Genomic DNA, 22,203 nt, shown 5'->3' with positions numbered 1-22,203 from the left:
GAACGATCATTTCACGGGGGTCGCCAAACAACGCAGTCTGCCATTTTTTTCCCCCTTTTCCTTGGCTGTGCTACTCCCTTTTATTCTATTGGCTTTGGAAAGCCAATAGAATAGACTCTCTTGAATAGAGTCTAATTCTATTGGCTTTCCAAAGCCAATAGGAATTGTCCAGGCTGTCTCTGCCCTGCTGAGCCCGCCAAAAGTCCCATTCTGCAAACGGTGCTGCACCACTTGACTTACGACCAGTTGAGTAGTCCTCGACTTACAACCGGTTGGGGGTCGCGGCATTAAAAAGGTTGAGAACCACTGATCCAACTGGTCAGTCCTAGAGGAGATCAACCCCGACTGCTCTTTAGAAGGCCAGATCCTGACGTTGAAACTCAAGTACTTTGGCCACCAAATGAGAAGGAAGGACTCCCTGGAGAAGAGCCTGATGCTGGGAAAGATGGAGGGCAAGAGAAGAAGGGGACGACAGAGAATGAGATGGCTGGAGGGAGTCCCTGAAGCAGGAGGCGTGAGCTTCAATGGACTTCAGAAGATGGTAGAGAACAGGAAGGCCTGGAGGAACGTCATCCATGGGGTCACGATGGGTCGGACACGACTTCGCAACTAACAACAAAGTTTAATGAAGAGAAGGACGAGGGGGGACATGAGAGCAGTCTTCCAGTATCTCAGGGGCTGCCCCAAAGAAGAGGGGGTCAAGCTATTCTCCAAAGCACCTGAAGGCAGGGCAAGAAGCAATAGAGGGAAACTAACCAAAGAGAGAAGCAATCTAGAACTAAGGAGAAACTTCCTGACAGTGAGAACAATTAACCAGTGGAACTACCTGCCTCCAGAAGCGGTGAATGCTCCAACACTGGAAGGAGGAATTTTCTGACAGTGAGAACAATCAACCAATGAGAACAGAAATTGCCTTCAGATGTTGTTGGTGCTTCATCAGTGGAGGCTTTCAAGGAGAGACTGGACTGCCATCTGTCGGAAATGGTGTAGGCAGGGTCTCCTGCTTGGGGGGGGGGTGTTGGACTAGATGACCTACAAGGTCCCTTCCAACTCTATTATTTTAATTCTAATTCTAGTCCAACCTCCTGTTCAAGCAGGTCACCCTATCCCATTCCGGACAAATGGTTGTCCAGTCTCTTCTTGATTGTTAAGTGGGTCACCATGTGGCCGTTCCCAATTTGTGAACCTTTTTTTATGACCGTTAAATGAATACTGCGTAAAGCAAAGACTGTGCTTAAGGACTGTGGTCATTAAGCAAGACCATTCTTCATTGCAGGATGTTTTTAGCTGGAAACTGAAAGTTAACACTAGTTTTAAACTGTGGTTATTTGACACCCTGCATATGGCCATTGCAACTTCAAATTTGGGTCCAAGTCCCCAAGACCTGATCAAGGTCTGTCCTAAGTCATAAGTTGAGGACTACTTGTACTGTGTCGCATATCTGTGGAGGGAACTTAAACAATGGGATAGAATAGAATAGAGTAGAGTAGAGTAGAGTAGAGTAGAGTAGAATAGAATAGAATAGAATAGAACGGAAGGGATAGAGAGATGCAATGATGATAGATAGATAGATAGATAGATAGATAGATAGATAGATAGATAGATAGATAGATAGACGATACAGAAATAGACAGATAGATATGGAAAGATGGTAGAAAGACAGAAAGATAGAAGGAAACATGGTAGGTAGGTAGGTAGATAGAAGATAGATAGATAGATAGATAGATAGATAGATAGATAGATAGATAGATAGATAGAGATGGATGATACAGAAATACAGAAATAGATAGATATGGAAAGATGGTAGAAAGACAGAAAGATAGATGGAAACATGGTAGGTAGGTGGGTAAATAGAAGATAGATAGATAGATAGATAGATAGATAGATAGATAGATAGATAGATAGATAGATAGATAGATAGATAGATAGAGATGGTAGATGGATGGTCGGTGGGTGGGTGGGTAGGTAGGTAGATGATAAAGATGATAGATGGATGGATGGGTGGGGGAGTAGGTAGGTAGGTAGATAGATGATAGATAGAGATGGATGATACAGAAATAGATAGATATGGAAAGATGGTAGAGAGAGACAGAAAGATAGATGGAAAGATGGTAGGTAGGTAGACAGAAAGACAGACAAATGATAGATAGATATGGAAAGATGGTAGATAGATAAAGATAGATAGATACAGATGGATGATATAGAAATACAGAAATATAGATAGCTAATAAAGTTAGATGATATCACGATAAAGGTAAACAAATGCTGAGAACCATAAACGAACAAATACTTTTAATAAAGAAATACATGGGTTTTTCTGAGCCGCAGAGGATGACAAGAAAACCCTGCAAACCAACAAATCAACCCAAAGAGAAACAAACACAAACAGGTGAGCAGGAGGCAGAGGCCCACAAGCAAGGGGTCCGTCTAAGTGCCCTCAAGGGAACTCCTTAGGCAGGGGTGCAATTCACGGTGCAGACAGAGGCGGAGATCAGCAGCCCAGGCCCAACGACCCCCTTTCTGGATGCGAAGTGGGGCAGAGGACTGGGGGGGGCAGAGGAGCCTCCGGAAATAAAGCTGGAGGAAGTGGAAAAAGCCACAACTGGGTTGTGTGTTTCTCAACCTTGGCCGCCTTAAGATGGGTGGACTTCAACTCCCAGAATTCTACAGCCGGCCATGCCGGCTGTGGAATTCTGGGAGTTGAAGTCCACCCATCTTTAAAAGCGGCCAAGGCTGAGAAACTCTATAAGTCTCGCGCGAACAGAAGACCTCCTCCCCATCCAATAGCGCCACCGCGTGACATCACGGAACACACTTCCTGCAATCGCGGCGCCCTCATTGGCTGGGGGGAGCGCCCATCTTCCAACCGGGTGAGCGGTCATGAGGGGAGGGCGGCCGAGGCGCCAAGCGACATTTCTACCCAGGGAAACAATCTTGGTTTCTTCTAGTGTTGCTAAGGAAACATTCATTGAAATGATTATGAAACCCGGCTAAAGTGATTCCCTTCGCCCCGCCATACTAAGGCGGTGGCAGGCGCCGAAGGCTTGGAGTCGCCTTCCCGCCCTTTTCGGTTCAATTTTCGAAGCACCAGAAGTCCCGCCCTCGGCCGTTGTTGCCCAGGAACGCACTCACCAGGAGCGGTAGCAACGTTCGGACCGCTCTAGGCGCGTCTCGATGCTTATTAACGGAATAATACCGCTAGAAGAGGCGTTGGAGGACTTCTAGGCCAACGGAGGCCTACCTGAAAGGCCCGGCGGCCTAGCGACCCAACCCGGCCTAACGAGTCGGAGACCGGCGCTAGGGCGGAGCCACGGACCGGCGAGGCGGCTGGGGGAGCGCAGAGGCGGCGGCAGCGCCGGACCGGGGCGGCCTTGCAGGCGGCAACGACGGGGCTGGAGGCAGCGCCACAGAGGCGGCGGAGTAACGAGGAGGCCACCAGCAGGCCGAGCGAACCTGGCTGAAGGACGGAGCCGGAGCCACGGCTGGAGGCGGAGCGACGGAGCGGCGGATGGGGACAGATGGTGGAGCGGCCCACCCGAGAAAAACCGACTAGGAGACCGGCTCAGCACAGAAAAAGCAGCTATTAAACCAACTCAGCAGAAAAAAAAACCCCAACTACTGGTAGTAAATCTGCTCAGCACAGAGAAAGACCGACTCAGTAGAGGGAAAAAAACCAACTACCAGTAGTAAATCTGCTCAGCACAGAGAGACCAGCTAATAGACCAGCTGAGCACAGAAAAATTAGGTATTAAACCGGCTCAGCATTGAAAGACCGACTCAGTAGGGAAAAAACCCCCAACTACCAGTAGTAAACCTGCTCGGCACAGAGGGACCAGTTTTTAAACTAGCTCAGAGAGAAAAACCGACTAGTAGACCAGCTCAGCACAGAAAAACCAGGTATTAAACTAGCTCAGCAGAGAAAAACCAATTAGTAGACCGACACAGGAGAAAAAAAACCTCAACTACCAGTAGTAAACCTGCTCAGCACAGAGAGACCAAGGATTAGACAGCTCAGCACAGAAAAACCAGGTATTAAACTAGCTCAGCACAGAAAAACCAATTAGTAGACTGACACGGGAGAAAAAAAAACCCAACTACCAGTAGTAAACCTGCTCAGCACAGAGAGACTAAGGATTAGACCAGCTCAGCACAGAAAAACCAGGTATTAAACCAGCTCAGCAGATAAAGACTGACCAATAGACCGACACAGGAGAAAAAAAACCTCAACTACCAGTAGTAAACTTGCTCAGCACAGAGAGACCACCAGCTCAGCACAGAAAAGCCAGGTATTAAACTAGCTCAGCAGAGAAAAACTAATTAGTAGACTGACTCAGCAGAAAAAAAGCCCCCAACTACCAGTAGTAAACCTGCTCAGCACAGAGAGACAGGTTTTTAAACCAGCTCAGCAGAGAAAAACCAGGTATTAAACTAGCTCAGAAGTAAGGTGACCAACCGTCCTCCTTTAGGGAGGACAGTCCTCCTTTTGTAAGTTTTGTCCTCTCTCGAAAAGTGTCCTCCTTTTCGATATTTGAAGACTAATCTGTAAATCTCCGTATTCGATCGATCCCGAGCCGATCCATTGCGTGTAATGTGACGTATTTGTATTTGACATGATGATCCGTCACGACTCGGTACAGTGTGGCGAGACGCATGTATTCCGCATGAAAGAATTGTTTTGAGAGAGTGCGCAGCACGCAAGTGGCTTTGTTTACTTCTTACCGAAACACCACACGGCACACATGCACACATTAGACTCACTTCTTTCTCAGTGAATATTCAGTCATACACAGGTGAGCACAATAATTCACGTTTTATTAATTCATTATCTGTTTAATAATTTCCAAATACGTATAAATTTATTTACAAGTTTATTCACTTATGTTATTGCTTCAGTTTTAATAATTAATTTTATTTATTCATAATGAATGGGCTTGCGTCGTTCATGTAGCTCTGTTTTATTTTTAATTTTAAATTTCATTTATGGATGGAAAAGTCAAAAAAGAGGAAATGCCATTTCAACAATAAATTGAATAAGGAATTTCCATTCCTCATATCAAAGAAGGATAACATTGTTTTCTGCAATATTTGCAGCGGAGAATTTTGTATTGCAGTTGGGGCCAGAGCAGCTATTACAAAACACTTGACCACCAAGAAACATAAACAATCATTAGATGCATCTGCTTCCAGTTGTAAAGTAACAAGTTTTTTTTTAAACTTCAAATTATTCTGAAGATGAAAAACAATTAGCTGCAATGGAGGGAACATTTGCATTTCATACCATAATTCACAATCAAAGTTTTCGTAGTATGGATTGTACAACTAAATTATCGAAAAAGTTTCACGATGCTAAATTTTCATGTGCCAGGACAAATTGCGAGGCTGTTATTAAATCAGTATTTAAAAATTACTGTGACAAAATACTTAACAGAAGACTTGGAAACTGCAACATTTGTAACCGTTTTATCTGATGCATCCAATCATAATGAAACTAAATTGTATCCAATATTTTAATGTTACCAAGGGCATTCAAGTAAAAATTTTAAATTTAAAATCCATTGAGGGCGAAACTGCTGAAATTTTGTCAAACCATCTATACAGAGTAATAAATGAAAACAATTTAAAATCCAAAGTTGTTGCAGTAACAGCTGATAATACAAACACAAATTTTGGTGGGTGAAGATGCAAAGGGGTGAATAATGTGTAAAATTACAAGATTTACTCCAAAAGAAAATACTAGGAATAGGTTGTAATGCACATATTTTGTCAAATGCAATCAACATGGCGTCATGTGCCACGCCAATTGATGTAGAAGTAATAATAACTACAATTTATTTGTATTTTAGTCGTTTTACTGTTCATGTGGCTACTTTAAAACAATTGTGAAGAAGCGAATGTTCAATACAAAAAAAATTTAGGATATTCAAAAGTCAAATGGCTTGCTCTAACACCTGCCATAGAGTGTGTTCTACAATTATTTGAGCCTCTTTGTTCATATTTTTTAAGTTTAGACAAATGTCCTAAAATCCTGGAATTGTCTTTCAAAAATGAAATATCTGAGATATTAATATATTTTGTACATAATCAAGTATCTATTTTTCACAAAATGATTCAAAAGATTGAAGGTGAACACATTTCAGCTACAGAAGTTATTCTTATTTTGAATAACTTTATTCTTCAATATAAAACTCAATTTGAAGAAAATTTTCTTCCTTTAGTTATAAAAAGAAAATTGTCAGACTTAGAGGAATCAAATCCGGGCATAACGGAAAAGTTTATCAAAGAAGCGCGGAATTTTTACCAAACATGTTTTCAATATATCGAAGAATGCTCTGACACAAACATCACAGGAAATAACAGTTTTCAATGGTGTTTTTTTGACTTCGTCGCAAGTATATTCGACAGATATTGAATCTTATGTTGAGTTTTTATCTAAAGAAATGCCAGACATTAAAATAGACAACAGTTGTCTCTTCGAAGAAATTAGAAGACTGAATGTGTTTTTAAATTCTGAAAAATTAATACAGTGGGAAAATAAACACGTTGAAATGGATAAAAGATGGGTAGAAATATTCAGCCATTTCAAAAATGAACATATTCCATGTGAAAATGTATTTATTCTTGTTCAATTTACGTTGTGCTGCCCTGGAACTAATGCAGCAGTTAAAAGGTTTTTTTCAATTGCTAATGATTTTTGGAAAAGTGAGAAATCGAGATTGAATGTTGATACTCTAGCTGCAGCACTTGCCGTAAAATTCAATATGAAGGATATTTCTTGTTCAGATATTTCCAATATATTGTTAGAAGATGATACATTGACAAAAATATTCAATGGAAAAGTACTCATTTAAATAATAATTAATAGGCATGTAAGCATAATTACAGTATAAAATGTTATTGTTATGTTTATTATTACATGTTTATCATATTATAGTGTATTGTTGCAATGAATAAAATGTTTTTTATTTACGATATATATTTTTTTTCAATTTATTTGTGTCCTCATTGTGAAAAAAGTTGATCACCTTACCAGTAGTAAACCTGCTCGGCACAGAGAGACCGGTTTTTAAACCAGCTCAGAGAAAAACTGACTAGTAGACCACCTCAACACAGAAAAACCAAGTATTAAACCGGCTCTGCAAAGAAAGACCGACACAGGAGAAAAAGAAAACCCCAACTACCAGTAGTAAACCTGCTCAGCACAGAGAGGCCAGGTATTAGACCAGCTCAGCACAGAAAAACCACCAATTAAACTGTCTCAATAGAGAAAGACCGACTAGTAGACCGACTCAGCAGAAAAAAACCCCAACCTGCTCAACACAGAGAGACCGGTTTTTAAACCAGCTCAGCAGAGAAAAAGTGACAAGACCGGCTTAACCCAGAGAGAGCTGCTATTTACAGGCTTTGCAGGAACCAAGATTGTAAGCACCGGCTTGGCTTCACTCCGCGACCGTTTTACCTAACAGCTGATCCCAATTGTGGTTGCTAAAGAAGGAGGGCAGGTCTATGTTTGGGAAAAGGCCGTGTGCGTCATATTGTCCGTATGTTCTCCAAACGGAAATTGGCAACTTTGCAAAAAAAAAAAAAAGCAACCAATACGAAATGGACCTGACCAGCAAATGGTCAGATTGGATGGTTCCTTGCCCGGCCATTCGCAGGACCTCTGGGCAAGCGGAAGCCTGGAGGGTCTGGAGTCTCTGGCGAAACCAGTTGCCGTGACCTCTTTCTCTCCTTTTCTCTCTCCCCCCCCCCCAGGAAGCTTAGAGGCAATCTCGTCCTGCTCTGGGATGGATGTCTGCAGAACTTCTACAGGCAGTTCTCTGTTAACTGAGTTTTGCCTCATTGTATTTACCGTATTTTCCGGCGTATAAGGCGACCAGGCGTATAAGACGACCCCCGACTTCGGCGCCGAGTTGCATGCCTAGAAAGTCGTCTTATACGCCGGAAACTACCGTAATTTCCGGCGTATAAGATGACTCGGCGTATAAGACGACCCCCCGACTTCGGCGCCGATTCCGACGCTTTAAAAAGTCGTCTTATACGCCGGAAAATGCGGTACCTTTCTTTCACGGTTATTAAGGTGCCGTTGTAAAGTTAGTCACACGGTTGCTAAGTGAATCTGGCTTCACTTTGCTTGTTAGAAGGTGGCAAAAGGGGTTCACGTGACCCCTACACAAAAGTCCATTGCCAAGCGTCCAGATTTTGATCACGTGACCATGGTTGGGACAAAACTCAGCCGTACTTTTTCGTGCGGCTGTTGATAAAAACAGGATCGCCAACATGACGACCCCCGTGAAATGGTCGTTCGACCCCAAATGGGGTCCTGACCCACAGGTGAGAACCGCTGGCATAGGGATATATTATTTTAGCCTCCCTAAAACTTATTTCTTCTGGGACCAGACCCTTAGCATCCTCCTCCTGGCACGCTGTCAGCTCCCATTTTCCCCCATAAGGAAACTAACTGGCAATTTGGTTTAGGGGTTAAAGCACCAGGATAGAAAGCTGGAAACCATGAGTCTTAGCCATGAAAGCCGGCTGGGTGACTTTGGGCCAATCACCAGGAGATGGTGAGTTCTAGTCCCACCTTAGATGTGAAAGCTAGCAGGGTGACTTTGGGCCAATCACCAGGAGATGGTGAGTTCTAGTCCCGCCTTAGGCATCAAAGGTGGCTGGGTGACTTTGGTCCAGTCCTCTCTCAGCCCAATCCACCTCACAGGATTGTTGTGCAGAAAATAAGAGGAGGGATATTAGATATGTTCGCAGGACAACTTAAGAAGCAGAAATTCTCCTGGGAACAAACGTGTATCTACTGCCCATCCGGCATACAGTTGCCTCTCCTTTTCGATTCACACAGCCCTCAAAACTCAGCATTTGGAAACGTAGAAAACCGACAGTCCGTCGCGTCTGCCCTTGGGTGGCGTGGAGTTCCTGGGCCAGCTCAGAACATGGTCAGCCGCCAACAGGAACCAACAGGCTCCCACTAAGGGGGGGGGAAACACTCTCTCCACCCCAGCCTCGCCTGCAAGCCGCCGAGCGTCAAGTCCTTTAAATTAATAATTAGCAGCTCTCTTAACAAATGCCATCGTTTGGTCCGGGAGAGGCAGCATCGCATGAAAAATTGATCATGCTTAGTGAGAACTGAGTGGCTCCGTGCAGAGCAGAGGCTTTCATTGGTGGGGGGCACGGCTTGGTGGGTGGTGGGGAGATGGAGAGGGAAGTGGATAGTGCAACGCGCTCTACATGGGGCTACCCTTGAAAAGTATTCGGAGACTACAGTTGGTCCAGAATGCAGCCGCGCGAGTGATAGTGGGTGCTCCTCGATACACCCACGTTACACCTATCCTCCGTGAGCTGCACTGGTTGCCTATTGGTCTCCGGGTCCAATTCAAGGTGTTGGTCATTACCTTTAAAGCCCTATATGGCTCAGGGCCAGGCTATTTGCGAGACCGCCTACTACCTCATAGTTCCCTATGTCCGGTTAGATCCCACAGGCTGGGCCTCCTTCGGGCCCCGTCGGCCAAGCAGTGCCATTTGGCGGGGCCGCGGAGGAGGGCCTTCTCTGTGATGGCGCCCACGCTTTGGAATCAGCTCCCCCTGGAGATTAGGACCGCTCCCACCCTGTTGGTCTTCCGTAAGCTACTTAAGACCTGGCTTTTCCGGCAGGCCTGGGGTTTATAAAACCTGACCCCTGGATGATTGTTTTTATATTGTTTTGTTATGTTTTATGTGTTTTTTATTGTTAGCCGCCCAGAGTCCTTCGGGAGTGGGGCGGCTTATAAATTTCAAAAATAAAATAAAATAAAAAAAGTGCTTTTAGAGGCCCGTAAAGATCCAAAAGTCTTCTGGGTGTCCCGCTTAGAAGATGCTTCCCAAAGACGGAGCCAAGGCAATTTAGCTCCTGCTAAAGTGCATCCCTCCGGGGCTTCCTCCCCCGCCAGACGTGCAGGGCCAAAGGAGAAGCCCCTTCCCCTCCACTCCTCAAGTCAGGAGGGTTTGAAAGAGACGGCTTCCACCCTTAATGCCAGCAAACGCAAGGGAGCATGTTGAAATTGTGAAGCCAGCAATCGATCAGAATAGAGCTGGAAGGGACCCTTAGAGGTCTTCTAGTCCAACCCCCTGCTCAAGCAGGAGATCCTGTACCCTTTCAGATAGGTGGCTGTCCAGTCCCTTCTTAAAAAACTCCAGCGATGGAGCTCCCACCACTTCTGGAGGCAGGTTGTTCCACTGGTTAATTGTCCTCACTGTTTGGACATTTCTCCTTAATTCCAGGTTGGTTGCCTCTTTGGTCAGTTTCCATCCATTCCTTCTTCTTGTGCCCTCTATTTCAGGGGTGTCAAACTGCTGCATCTAGAAGCCGCGGCCACCCCATTACCGGCAATGGCAACATCGGCCCGATACGTTGTGCGACATCACGTGACGTCGTGAGTTTGACATCCCTGCTCTATTTGGACAATAGTATAACAACCCCCTGCTCAGGCAGGAAACCCTATTCCATTTCAGACAAATGGCTGTCCAATCTCTTCTTGAAAACTTCCAGTGTTGGAGCGCCCACAACTTCTGGTGGCAAGCTGTTCCACTGGTTAATTGTACTCACAGTTAGGACGTTTTTCCTTAATTCCAGGTTGCTTCTCTCCTTGACTTGTTGATCCGTTGTTTCTTGTCCTGGCTGCATCAACAGAGGAACCGATAGCATCAGGACCATTAACGAATGATAGGGCCACTTTGTACTGCACTAGCAAGGTCACACTTGTGTCCAATTCTTGTTGCGGTGATATTACAAAAGATGTTGAGAGAGACTCTAGAAAGTGTGCAGAGAAGCGCAACAAAATGATCAAGGGGCTGGAGGCTGACTCATTAAGAGAACTAGGTATGACTAGCCTAACAAAGAGAAGAGTTTTGGGAGACAACATTGCTGGCTGTGGAATTCTGGGAGTTGAAGTCCACATGCCTTAAAATTGTCAAGGTTGAGAAACATTGGTCTAGGCCTAGGGCAGGGGTTCTCAAACTTTTTAAACAGGGGACCAGTTCATTGTCCCTCAGACTGTTGGGGGGGGGGCGGGACTGTGGTTTGGAAAAATTAATGATATACTGTTAATAAGTTTTTATTAATAAAAATCTATTTGAATTAATTATTTGTCTATATTTGAATATTTTTTCTGGGTCCATTTTTTTTTACTTTCACTGAATTTATTTTATTTTTAAAATTTATAAGCCGCCCCGCTCCCGAAAGACTCTGGGCGGCTAACAATAAAAAACACATAAAACATAACAAAACAATACAAAAACAATCATCCAGGGGTAAGGTTTTATAAACCCCAGGCCTGCCGGAAAAGCCAGGTCTTAAGTAGCTTACAGAAGACCAACAGGGTGGGAGCGGTCCTAATCTCTGGGGGGAGCTGATTCCAAAGCGTGGGGCCATCACAGAGAAGGCCCTCCTCCGCGGCCCCGCCAAATGGCACTGCTTGGCCGACGGGGCCTGAAGGAGGCCCAGCCTGTGGGATCTAACCGGACATAGGGAACTATGAGGTAGTAGGCGGTCTCGCAAATAGCCTGGCCCTGAGCCATATAGGGCTTTAAAGGTAATAACCAACACCTTGAATTGGACCCGGAGACCAATAGGCAACCAGTGCAGCTCACGGAGGATAGGTGTAACGTGGGTGTATCGAGGAGCACCCACTATCACTCGCGCGGCTGCATTCTGGACCAACTGTAGTCTCCGAATACTTTTCAAGGGTAGCCCCATGTAGAGCGCGTTGCAGTAGTCCAAACGTGAGGTGACAAGGGCGTGAGTGACTGTAAGGAGAGCCTCCCGGTCCAGGTAGGGTCGCAACTGGTGCAACAGGCAAACTTGTGCAAAGGTCCTCCCAGCCACAGCCGTCAATTGATGTTCCAAATTCAGCTGTGGATCAAGGAGGACACCCAAGTTGCGAACCCGCTCCGAAGGGGGTATATTTTCCCCCGCAAGAGTCAACACTGGACAATCAACATGATCCTTGGGAGGCAACATTCAAAGCCACTCGGTCTTGTCAGGATTGAGCCTGAGTCTGTTAACTCCCATCCAGACCCTCACGGCTTCGAGGCAACAGCCCATCACATTGGCCGCTTCACTGAGAGAGCTCGGGGAGGAGATATATAACTGGGTATCATCAGCATACTGATGAAACCTCACCCCGTGCTGAATGAATTCCTATGCACACTGTACATAATCTTATTTGTAGTGCAAAAAAAAAAAAACCAGGAAAAAATACAATATTTAAAATGAATAACTTTAATTAACAAAAGCTTATTCATATTTCAATGGGAAGTATGGGCTTGCTTTTGGCTTCTGAGACAGTCAATGTCCGGTTCCATATTTGTCGCTCCTAGTTGTTGACAAGTGATGCAAGCAAGCTTCAGTTAGTCTGGATGTGGTTGGAGATTTCAGATGTTTCATTCATTCGGGAGAAAGTCTGTTCACAGACATAGGTGCTGCCAAAGATGGTTGCCATTTTAAGTGCATGGTTCCTGAGGTTAAGATATGTCTCAGAGGGGAGAGACGCATAGAAATTAGTACGGCTGTTTGACTTGAATGCGTCTTTCAGAGAGTCACAATTCTGTAGTTTAGCCAGGTCCATTTGGTAAATCGGATCAACAATTTTAATGTCAATAGAAAATGGGTTCCAGAAAAGCTGTTTGCCCTGTTCATGGAGACTAAGCTCTTTAAATTGGATCAGCGCTTCTTCAGAGCTCAGCAGAAGCATCAGGATCAGCGCCGAGCTCCAGCTAGAGCCTGGCGCTGATCCTGGCGCTTCCACTGAGCCCTGACAGGCCCAAAGAAGCACCGATCAGCTGGAAAGCGGCACTGATCCTGGTGCTTCCATTGAGCTCTGACAGCCCTGCAGCTCCAGCCGTCTCTCGCTCAGGCTTGTGCGGTGCTGCCACCGGTTTAGCTTATTCCCCTCCCCCGCTACCACTTTTCTAGGATGGTCACATACCACCTGCCAGGTCCCAATGTACCACAGGTGGTACCCGTACCACTGGTTGAAAAGCCCTGGTTTAGTGCATGAGCTCTAATGAAGTTAACACAAGATAACCACAATTTTCATGACGGAGTCCCACTTCGGTGATTTACAACATAGTGCCTGTTGGTGGATGAGGCAGTGTAATGGCTACTGGATGCGAATGGTTATGTTTGTCCATCTCTTGGTTAATGCGTGCAACCACTCCTTTCGTAGACCCCACCATGCTAGGAGCACCATCAGTTGTCACACTGGCTAGTTTATCCCAGTCCAGCTTTAAATCATTTACAACTTGGCGAATCATTTCATAGATATCCTCTCCTGTTGTTTGTCCTCTGATGCTTTTCAGTGCAGCCAGCTCCTCTGCGATTTTGAAATAATCATTGGTCCCGCAAATGAAAATTAGAAGTTGTGCAGAATCACGAACATCATTGCTTTTGTCGAGCCCAATGAAAAATAGCAAAGTTTTTGGGAGGAGTTTTGCAACTGCTGATGCAAATTGCCCATTTCTTCAATTCTTCCTATAATTGTAGGTCCTGAAAGACTCACTGTATTAAATCAGCCTTCTCTGGACACATCTCTTTAGCAACAGAAAGAAGGCATTCTTTAACAAATTATCCCTGGTCTGCCAGTACACTGCCAGTATTAGCTTGGTAACTTGAAAACTTGCTTGCAGTGATGAAATAGCTGCTTCTGCTTCACAAAAGTATTTTCCTGAGTTTTCAATCCATTTTTCAGTTTTAATATTTTATCTTTTTTCATCTGTCCGCCCAAACAATCATATTTATCTTTATGTTGAGTTTTGTAGTGTTGATGCAAAATGTATTCCTTGAAGACAGACACTGAATTCTGGCAAATCAGACAAAAAGCCTTTTCCTTGTACTGTATGAAAAAGTAATCTAAGTCCATTGTTCTTGAAATATCCTGCATTCTTTTTCTTGACATAATTATTTCCTAGGGATTAAAAATTGCTATTAGTAAAATACCAATAAATACGTTATCAAAAGAATATACCAGCAATAATAACGTTGTCCTGGCCTAGTCTATAATATTCAACCCTTTGAAATCAGGAAATCACCATTTTGAACAAAAAGCCCAAAAGTATTTATTGTCTTACCCCTGATCAAATAGGTCAATTTTTCCATTTCTGCTAATTCCATTATCTTGACAAGCCATTTCTCCACTCTAGGTATTTCAGTATTTTTCCAAATTTGAGTATAATCCTGCTGCAGTTACCAGGCAAAAAAAAACAATCTCCCATAAGTCTTTTCTAATTGGCTATCCATTTTTTTTTTAAATTTGATGTTAATCTTTAATATTCCTTGCATCATTATCTGTACTTGTATCCACACAATTATTGTGGATTCCAGGGCTTGGGGAAGGAATGTAGCAGAATAGGCTGTAGGCTTACTTTCTCAGAGGTTTTACCAGTGTATAAGGAGCAAAACGGAAAAGGCCAGCGCATAGCACAATTCAATATGTGGCTAAAGTAGTGGGGTAAAGGGGAAGGCTTTGGATATATTAGTCACGATGTCAGTAGCTGGTCCAATCAAAAGATGTACAAAAGAGATGGTTTGCATCCATCAAAAAAAGGGACCGAGTTACTCGGCTATAAATTCACAAATTTTCTGGAGGGAAATTTAAACAGCGGGGACAGGGAGTTAATTGATACGGAACAACCCTGTCCCCGGCAATTTAAAAATTATAGGGCTATCAGTGCATGTAGCATAGATGAAAGATGAAGTGAAGAAAGCCAAGGCTCAAAATGAACTAAGGCTTGCGACCAAAGTCAAAAATAACAAAAAAAGCTTCTTTCAACATGTAAAAAACAAGAAAAAAGTGAAGGAAATGATTGGTCCATTACTGGGTGGGCAAGAAGGTGACAAGCAACAGGGAGAAAGCAGAACTATTTAACTCATTTTTTGCATCTGTCTTTACACAAAGGGAAAAAACAGAGAAAACGGTTAGTGAGCACCTGTCCAGCCTAGATGAGTTCAAATCGCCAGGACCAGATGGATTACACCCCAGAGTTCTCAAGGAACTGGCAGATGTGATATCGGAGCCACTGAACTATATTTTTGAAAGATCCTGGAACACAGGGGAACTACCAGAGGACTGGAAAAGAGCTGATGTAGTTCCCATCTACAAAAAAGGGAAAAAAATGGACCCAGGAAATTACAGACCTATCAGCCTGACCTCAATACCTGGGAAGATCCCGGAAAAGATAATCAAACAATGAATCAACAAACACCTAGAGGCAAACAAAGTCATTACTAAAAGCCAACATGGTTTTGTCAAAAATAGATCATGCCAGACAAATCTTATTGCATTCTTTGACCAAGTGACAAAATTAGTGGATCAGAGGAATGCTGTGGACATAATTTACTTGGACTTCAGTAAGGCATTTGATAAAGTAGATGACAACCTACTACTTGATAAGATAGAAAAATGTGGGGTAGATAGAATCACCACTAGATGGATCCGTAGCTGGCTGACCGGCCATACTCAGCGAGTGGTCCTCAATGGAACTGGATCTATATGGAGGGAAGTGTGTAGTGGGGTGCCCCAGGGCTCTGTTCTGGGCCCAGTACTCTTCAACATCTTCATCAACGATTTGGATGAAGGGATAGATGGGGAACTCATCAAATTTGTAGACGACACCAAGCTGGCAGGAATAGCCAACACTCCAGAAGACAGGCTTAAGATACAGAAGGATCTGGACAGACTTGAACACTGGGCACTAACAAAATGAAATTCAATGGTGAAAAAAGCAAGGTTCTACATTTAGGCAAGAAAAACCAAATGCACAAGTACAGCATAGGTGGCACCATCTCAATAGTAGTAACTGTGAGAGGGACCTCGGAGTCCTAGTAGACAATCACTTAAATATGAGCCAGCAGTGTGCTGCAGCTGCCAAAAAGGCCAACACAGTGCTAGGCTGCATTAACAGAGGGATAGAATCAAGATCGCGTGAAGTATTAATACCACTCTTCAATGCCTTGGTAAGGCCACACTTGGAATACGGCATCCAGTTTTGGTCACCACGATGTAAAAAAGATGTTGAGACTCTAGAAAGAGTACAGAGAAGAGCAACAAAGATGATTAGGGGACTGGAAGCTAAAACATATAAGGAACGGTTGCTAGAATTGGGTATGTCTAGTTTAATGAAGAGAAGGACAAGGGGGGACATGATAGCAGTATTCCAATATCTTAGGGGCTGCCATAAAGAAGAGGGAATTAAGCTATTTTCCAAAGCACCTGAAGGCAGGACAAGAAGCAACGGGTGGAAACTAATCAAGGAGAGAAGCAACCTAGAACTAAGGAGAAACGTCCTGACAGTTAGAACAATTAACCAGTGGAACAACCTGCCTCCAGAAGCGGTGAATGCTCCAACACTGGAAGTTTTTAAGAAGAGACTGGACAGCCATTTGTCCAAAATGGTGTAGGGTTTCCTGCCCGAGCAGGGGGTTGGACTAGATGACCTCCAAGGTCCCTTCCAACTTTACTACTATTACTATCTACTAGATTACTGCTACTTTTTTCTGGGGAGACGGCAAAAAAATAATGCACTGGTTCTAAACTTGAATCTTATTCCACAGAAAATAAAGGTGACCCCTCCCGCCCTGTGCATTAAAGGCCCTTCATTATTTCTAGTACAGCCAATTACAAATTTATGTAACAAAGCAGGAAAATGTTTAGAAGCCAGGAACTGTGACAACAAAGACTTCACCGAGAACAGAAACCCTTCCTCTTCTATCTCTTTCACTCCCTCAGGCTTGCCCCACAGAAGCCTCTCTTTATCTCCCTCAGGCTTGCCCCACAGAAGCCTCTCTGTCTCTATCTCCCTCAGGCTTGCCCCACAGAAGCCTCTCTTTCTCTATCTCCCTCAGGCTTGCCCCACAGAAGCCTCTCTGTCTCTATCTCCCTCAGGCTTGCCCCACAGAAGCCTCTTTCTCTATCTCCCTCAGGCTTGCCCCACAGAAGCCTCTCTGTATCTCCCTCAGGCTTGCCCCACAGAAGCCTCTCTGTCTCTATCTCCCTCAGGCTTGCCCCACAGAAGCCTCTCTGTCTCTATCTCCCTCAGGTTTGTCCCACAGAAGCCTCTTTCTCTATCTCCCTCAGGCTTGCCCCACAGAAGCCTCTCTGTATCTCCCTCAGGCTTGCCCCACAGAAGCCTCTCTCTATCTCCCTCAGGCTTGCCCCACAGAAGCCTCTTTCTCTATCTCCCTCAGGCTTGCCCCACAGAAGCCTCTCTGTATCTCCCTCAGGCTTGCCCCACAGAAGCCTCTCTGTCTCTATCTCCCTCAGGCTTGCCCCACAGAAGCCTCTCTGTCTCTATCTCCCTCAGGTTTGCCTCACAGAAACCTTACTCTATTTCCTTCTCTCCCTCAGACTTTCCCCACACCAAGCCTCCGTTCCTCCCCCTCCCTCTCCCGCCAAAACCCCTCCCTTTTCAAGTCCCGTCTCTTCTCCTGCCTCTTCCCTTTTTCTTCCCGGTACCTGGGCAGCGCCGATCAGTTGCAGCTCCCCATGCCGATCCTGGGGGCCTCAGCGGAGCTCAGGCAGCTCCACTCCAAGGGTTCTGTGGTGCTGCCGGCTAAAGCGGAGGCTGCCGGAATTCCAGATTCGCGCGCTGAATCTGCAGAGCTCCAGCTGAGCCTCCCAGCCCAGCATTAGCTCATCTCTCCGCTACCCTGGGGAAAAACAACGACGGCTCCAGCTCTCAGAGAGAAGCCTCGGAGCCAGTCCTCCCTCACCCCGCTCCCTTTGCGCCAAAACTGGGGAAGTGGCGCGAGAAGAGGGCAGGCCTCTCACCGTGGCTTTGCAAACGGGCCTCCCGAAAACTGCGCGTACTGTCTTCCTGCGGCTCCCAGCGACCATGCACGCCAACCAGAGGACTTTTGACCCGGAATTAGGAGACAGCATAGGAAGTATCAATTGTGAATATGTGCAGATGGCCCTGCTGTCTTTGGGCACCTGCAGAGTCGGGGATGCAGGGTCATGAAAGGACAGCAAGGAAAACATCCAATATCCTAACCCACCTGGGAATATACGATGTCTTTAGAGAAACATCCTAAAGGGAACGTTCTTAGCTACTTCTGCTTTCACCCTTCTTGTTTACAATGTGCCAGACGTGCTGGGTGAAATCTTTATCTTATGTGTGTCAGCTTTGCTGGGTGGATTGCTTATTCAGTGTTTCCCAAACTTGACAATTTTAAGGCATGAGGACTTCAACTCCCAGAATTCCACAGCCAGCAACGCTGGCTGTGGAATTCTGGGAGTTGAAGTCCACATGCCTTAAAATTGTCAAGTTTGGGAAACACTATGTAATCAGAAAGAATAAATACAAGGATTTCTTGTCATTCGGGGCTTCTCTCTTTTATAGGAGCCTGTCTTTGCTCAGCTGAATAAAAATGTAAAGCTTAAAGGCAACTTCTGGTTTCCTGCATTTTTTTATAAAGCAAAACCTCAGAACTTACACACTCGTGAGGGCAGCGGGCGAAGAAACTGGTGTTCCATGGAGCTTGGGTCACATGACTCAGCAGAAGCACCAAAGGGTCCCCCTTTCCGCTCCTTCACAATGTATTTCGGGGTATCCAGTTGCCATTTGTTGAACCCTTCCTGCGAGGGTGCCTGTGGAAGTCACGAGAGAATCTCCTCTCACAAGCAACCATTATAACACCAATGCTGCCCCGGCGGGTTGGATGTGGCCCACGGGCCGTAGTTTGAGGACCCCTGGTCTAGGGTCTCCTGCTCGAGCAGGGGGTTAGACTAGAAGACCTCCAAGATCCCTTCTGACTCTATTCTGATTTATTTTAGGCAGGGTTCGATCACAGGCTGAGCTGAAAAGAGACAGAACCAGGTTGAATGAGGGCAGTGATTGCTAACATCCAAGTGAAGCATACCCTGACTCAGCTGGACCTGTAAAGCTAACCATGGTAATTGGTTCACCAGGATTCAGCCACCCTGACCGTGCCCAAAATAACACCCCACAAGCCAGCAAAATCACACCGCTAGTGATTTTCAAGAAGAGACTAGTCCAGGCATAGGCAACCTTGGTTCTTTTATGACTCGTGGACTTCAACTCCCAGAATTCCTGAGCCAGCCACAAGTCATAAAAGAGCCAAGGTTGCCTACCTCTGGACTAGACATTCACATGTCTCAGACAATATAGGTTCTCCTGCTTGCTCCCTTCCAGCTCTATTCTATTTCTATTCTATTCATTATTCTACTCTACTCTAATTCTATTCAGTTCTGCTCTAATTCTATTTTATGCCATTCATATTATGAGCCCAGCACATTATGCATGACAGGTAGATAAAGGGAGGGTTTATCTACTTAACCTGGTTATGAATAAACTTCCTCTTTTGCACAAGAATGATATGTGGTCATTTCCGATTCTCGGAAATTACATAAAGTCTTTTCCTGGAGGAACTCCCCCCCCCCAACTGGCCCTTTGGATCTTCCAAGCTGGAATGGGAGAATTTGCCATGGCCAGCAGACTTCCACACGTGATATAACCACGCCATCCTTACCCCAGTTTCTTTGACATTTCCATTTTTTCTGGTCACTGGAAATAATGTCAAAGAAACAGCGGCAGATAAACAGTGATCACGTTGGGTTACCCTGTGGAATTGCCTGTGGCGAGATGGCTACAGCGAAATGACTGTGGCCAGTTGTCCTACCTAGTCCCCTTCCCAGGGGGTCCCATCCCTCCCCACGGATGCTGGTTCTTCCACTTGTTCAAGCATTAGACTACAATCCATTTAGCAACCGTTTGAAGTTATAGCAGCACTGGAAAAAGTGACTTAGGACCATTTTTCACACTTACGACTGTTGCAGCACCCCTAGCTACGTGATGCAAATTCAAACAGCCTGGCAACTGACTCCTATTTATGACGGTCGCAGTGTCTCCCCGGGGGGATCACGTGATCCCCTTCTGCAACCTTCTGACAAGGCCAAGGGGGGGGGAGCCAGATTCACTGGTAAGAAAGGATGTAAACTGAGGCAAAATTCAACTGTCTCGCTTAGCAACAGGCTCCGTTGTGGCCGCAAGTCAAGGGCTACCTGTATCCTCCAGAGATCTGAATTTTCTCATAGTATATCCAAAATTAGGATAATTTGAGCCTGAATTGGTCCCTCTGGACAAATTGTTTGACAATCCATCGCCCTGCATGCTATATCAACTGATAAGGTTTGTAGAATGTTAAGCTAAACTAGGTTTGTAGAATGTACTAACCACCCAGACCAACACGGCTAAAACCAAGTTGTGTCTCTTTACAATCCAGTTACAACCCTCTCTTTTGTGCAACACCCACAGCTAAAACATTCTTGTCCTGCCCCATTGAGACCCCCACTCTGCATTTCAACACTTCTGTTGTCCACGTTTCAGAGCTCCAGGAAATGGGAGACAGGCCCACCTGCAGATTCTGTTTCTAGAAACCTTGAATGGTGGGCATTCCAGGTTCAGGGGACCTCTGTTGTCAGGTGGCTTAGGTTAAATCCTGCCTGTCTTCTTTGGAGTGACTACGCAGATTGAGCAACTTATAAGCCTCCTCCCCTTACAGGCACTTCACCACATCAGATTATAGCAGTGATTTTCAAAACATAGGCAGCTTGCAGATGGATGGACAGAATAGAGCTGGAAGGGACCTTGGAGGTCTTCTAGTCCAGCCCCCTGCTCAAGCAGGAGACCCTAGCTAGACCATTTCAGACACGTGGCTGTCCAGTCTCTTCTTAAAAAACTTCATGATGGAGCACCCATTCCTGGCGAGAAGCTGTTCCACTGGTTAACTGTTGTCAGGAACTTTCTTAGTTCTAGGCTGCTTCTCTCCTTGATTAGATCCCATCCTTTGGTTCTGAATTTACAATACAGTAAAGAGTTGGAAGGGACCTTGAAGGTCTTCTAGTCCAACCCTCTGCTCAGGCAGGCAACTCATTACCATTTCAATCAAATGGCTGTCATATCTTCTTAAAAATCTCCAGGGATGAGAGAGTCCACATTTCTGGAGGCCAGCTGTTCCACTGGTTAATTATCCTCACTGTCAGGAAGTTTCTCCTTAATTCCAGGTCACTTCTCTCTTTGGTCAGTTTCCGTCCATTGTTTCTTGTCCTGCCCTCTGGTGGCTTTGAAAAATAAGTTTGACGCCCCCCCCCCCCCAAAAATTCTGTGAGTTGAAATCCACCCGTCTCCAAGACAAACATTGAATTGTATCAAGGCGAGCCTGTTATTTGGCCCCCTCAATCCCAAATACCAGCATAAGGAAGAAACTAAACCACTGCATGCCAGTCTCCCGGTTGATTTAACCTGGTTTAATTTCAGTTGTGGTACTTGGCCACCTAGAATACCAACAAAGGAGAATATTTATAGCTCAGGGTTGAAATGAGGGCTCCTTAGTGGTGTTTGAGTTTGCTTGCTTTCTTGCAGACATTTCTCAACCCCAACTAGGTAACATCAGTGCTAGCGCTAACCTACAATAGCCACGGAAACATATTGCAAAACAGATCACCATTCCTGGTCTTTCTCCGTCAACCCACCGCCATTTGGGATGAAGGATCGGCCCACCTCTTCAAGAGCCATGTATTCATGGAATTAAGACACTTACCCATGGCTCGTTTCCAAGTGACCCCCTCCTTTCCTGTCTCTTACGTCACGCTAAGCGCCCCCTCCCCACCTTAGAAGGGCATAAGCCCCCATCACTCTACAACAAACCATGATTTCAAGCAGATTCTGATTGCAGCTCACAGGGGAAGCAACGGTCTGGAGAAGCAGGGTGGTCAATCTCCCTGGCCTGCGTTTATCTGGATTCCTGCGCTGAGCAGGGGTTGGACTGAATGCCCTTAAGGGGCCCCTTCCATGAAGAGCGAGCTTAGCTACTGCAAGGCACTCCCCAAAACCTGCGGGCTTAAAAACACCCCATCTTTTCGGCAAGACCCTTTCAAATCCCCCCTTCCCCCCCAAAAAAAGCGGTTGCACGCAACTCCTTCCCAGTCATCAAATGTTGGCTTCCTGCATCGCTCCTTTTTAAAAACCAAAGTCTTTTATTAAAAGTCTTACTCAATTTTCATAACAAAAAGGAGATATATATAAAAGAGGGCCCAAATTTCCAAAGGCGGGGGATGGGGGATGAGATGTTATTTATGGCAGGGGTCCTCAACCATGGCCACTTTAAGACTTGTGGACTTTAACTCCCAGAATTCCTCAGCC

General features: G+C 45.3%; 1 long non-coding RNA gene across 1 annotated transcript; it reads right to left on the bottom strand.

The window, feature by feature from the left end:
- Positions 1 to 12,913: 12,913 nt before the first annotated feature.
- On the bottom strand, positions 12,914 to 18,185 carry LOC120299575. The gene is made up of 3 exons (XR_005554442.1): positions 17,811 to 18,185; positions 17,496 to 17,689; positions 12,914 to 13,949 (listed from the first exon to the last, which is right to left on the bottom strand). It is a non-coding gene; the product is annotated as an uncharacterized LOC120299575 (long non-coding RNA).
- Positions 18,186 to 22,203: the final 4,018 nt, after the last annotated feature.

This window comes from Crotalus tigris, unplaced genomic scaffold (assembly GCF_016545835.1).
Source record: "Crotalus tigris isolate CLP2741 ecotype Arizona unplaced genomic scaffold, ASM1654583v1 scf7180000024302.2721777, whole genome shotgun sequence".
Lineage (NCBI taxonomy): Eukaryota > Metazoa > Chordata > Lepidosauria > Squamata > Viperidae > Crotalus > Crotalus tigris.
The sequence above is the reverse complement of the archived record's forward strand: the minus strand, read 5'-3'. Positions and strand labels throughout refer to the sequence as shown.